The sequence below is a fragment of the Alexandromys fortis genome, unplaced genomic scaffold (assembly GCF_014885135.2).
Source record: "Alexandromys fortis isolate MF-2015 unplaced genomic scaffold, M_Fortis_MF-2015_v1.1 scaffold_62, whole genome shotgun sequence".
NCBI classification, from domain to species: domain Eukaryota; kingdom Metazoa; phylum Chordata; class Mammalia; order Rodentia; family Cricetidae; genus Alexandromys; species Alexandromys fortis.
The window spans coordinates 7,006,375-7,009,341 of record NW_026067942.1 but is presented as its reverse complement, the minus strand read 5'-3'; positions in this window follow the sequence as shown (position 1 = coordinate 7,009,341).

The following is a 2,967-nucleotide window of genomic DNA, read 5'->3' as shown; positions in this document are numbered from 1 at the left end:
CAAAGAAATGGGAATTTCCCCAGGAATCTCATGCTGGGAGAAGGAAAAAGTGTCAGTCAGAAGAGGAACTTGTCTGCAACAAAGATATTTGTAACAACTTTTCATCCCACATGACAGGATGACACAGAAACCCAGACAATGAGCCAGGCAGTGGTGACGCATGCCTTTAATCCTAGCCCTTGGGGGCAGAGGCAGGCAGATCCCTGTGAGTTTGAGGCCAGCCTGGTCTACAAAGCGAGTTCCAGGTCAGCTAGAACAGCCAGAGCTACACAGTGAAACCCTGTCTCAAAATAACAAAAAACAAACAAGACAATGACAGATCAGGAGGGTGGGGCCACAGTTTGACTGTGACTGCAAATCCTTGGCCTCCTATTTAAACTTGGTTTCTGAGACAGAGTTTCTATATTGTTCTGGCTGTCCTGGAGGTTGCTATGTAGACTAGCCTGTCCTTGAACTCACAAAGATCTGCCTGCCTTTGCTGAAATTAAAGGCATGCACTACAAATGCTTGCCTCTGTTTAAACAACTTTAATCCTTTTTTTCCCCCGAGACAGGGTTTCTCTGTAGCTTTGGTGCCTGCCCAGGAACTAGCTCTTGTAGACCAGGCTGGCCTTGAACTCCCAGAGATCCACCTGCCTCTGCCTCTCTAGTGCTGGGATTAAAGGCTTGCGCCACCACCTCCCGGCTCTGTTTAAACTTTAATCTTATTCCTGAACCCCAAAGACTAATTTGGAGAGGTTGCTACATCTGTTTGTCCCTTTTCCCAATATGGCTGCATCAAATAAATCTCTCCTGTCTGGTTTTCACTTTTTGTTTGGTTTTGTGTTTGAGACAGTTTCCCTGTGTAGCCCTGGTTGTCCTGGAACTCGCTCTGGGCAAGAATTCTGAGCTCCTCCTGCCTCCGCCTCCTGAGATTAAAGGCGTGTACAACCGCATCTGCTTAGTTTGACTCTCCTAATTTTACCTTTGAGGACTGTGGTTGGACCTGACTTAAGGTTCGAGCTTTGGAAACAGTCCTAAGTGGTCTCTGCAAACTTCCTGTAGCTCCTCACTCCAAGCCCCACACTCCAGTCACGTGATGACCGGTGCGAAGCTTCCAAGTTACTGACCAGGCCCCTATAATACTCCATCCCATTGCTCCTGTGGACTGAACAGCTTTAAACACAAATGCTTAGTACAGCATTTGGTAAATAAAAAGAACCCGTAATGGGTTGAATAGTGGCTCCTAAAGAGATACACACATCCTATTCCTGGGCGTGGAAAATGTTCTGAGGAAAAACCACCATTTGCGAATGTAAGGCTCTTGAGATGAAGAAAACGTCTTGGACCACCTAGGTGGGGCTGGAATTCAATCCCAGGTGTCTTCACACACAAGGGAATTGTGTGAAGATGGAGGTGGAGACTGGAGAAATGCCACCACATGCCGAGGAAAGCTGCCCCTTGGGAAGTCAGAGCAGACAGAGAGAGGCTTCCCCTGGATCCTCCGGAGGGAGCAAGGCCCTCGCCAACACCTTGACTTTAGACTTCTTGCCTTCAGAACTGCGAGACATCACATTTCTGTGGTTTCTAAACCAAGTTTGTTAATAGCAATCATAAGCTGTTCTGGGGCCTGTTAGGTTTTAGCTTTTGAGGGGTGGGTTTTGAGACAGGGTTTCTCTGTAGCTTCTGAACCTGTCCTGGAACTCACTCTGTAGACCAGGCTAGCCTCAAACTTTAATCCCAAGTGTTGGGATTAAAGGTGTGTGCCAATCAGCACCTGGCAGTAATGTTGTTCATTTAACCCTGGCACTTGAGACAGAGGCAGGTAGATCTCTGTGAGTAAGGCCAGCTAGGGCTACATAGTAAGACCCTGGCTCAGACCAAACAAATGGAAATTACTGGGAAAGTGAATAGGTGACTGAATGAATGAGTGAGTGCCACCCCTACCACCTGTGTTGGCCCCACATCCTCCCTGTACCTTTTCCTGGCCATCCCATGGGGAACGCTTGTGACTGCAGTTTTTATTGGCTGCCCTCCTACAGCATCACTTTCGTGAACTTCTCTCCCCCTTCTCAGAGTTTCACAGATCGGGCACACAGGGTCTAGGCGCACACAGTAGTAATTCGAAGTTACAGTGACTTTATCAACCTGTTGAGAGAAGCTGTTCGCTAGTGTCTCCCAAGCACCAGCCTAAATGTGTCCTTGCTTCTGGGTCTCTCTGTCCTCCCCTGCTGTCCTGCCCTGCTGTCCCTCAACCTGTTACCAGTACACTTCAAATACAAGCTGCAGAGGTGGGTCACATATGCTAAGCCTTCTGATGGGTGGATGTATTTGAAATGAGATTCCCCAACCTGAGCCAGGTGTGATGGTGTGCACCTTTAAGGAGACAGAGGCAGACAGATCTCTGAGTTCAAGGCCAGCCTGGTCTACAGAGCAAGTTCAAGGACAGCCAGGGCTACACAGAGAAACCTTGTCTCAAAAAGAAAAGAAAAATATTTCCCAACCTGAAAAAATTTCCCTGGCACATTCAAGGTGTTGCTTTTCCTGGTGGCCCTGTGTGGTTTCTGTTTCAACCCGAGTGGTCTCTGGTAGGCTGGTGATCTTTGCTAAACTGCTCAGTAGAAGGCAGCTCAGCCTTGAGCTTCTAGAGAAGGCGATTATTCTCATGGCTCCATGCCAGGCATTCTCCCTGACGCCATCCAAGAACACAGCGTCTGACCACCACCCTGGAAGATGTCAGAGAGATTGAAAGATAAAATGTCTTCTCTCGACAGGCAGACAGCCCCTGACGTGATGGCCTGATTGGTATTTTCTCCTGACTGTGCAGCCGTTCCGTAGAAACTGCACTCTGATTTCCTGATACTTTCCCACACTCAAAATATGCAGTGCCAGCCGGGCGGTGGTGGCGCACGCCTTTAATCCCAGCACTTGGGAGGCAGAAGCAGGCGGATCTCTGTGAGTTCGAGGCCAGCCTGGTCTACAGAGCTAG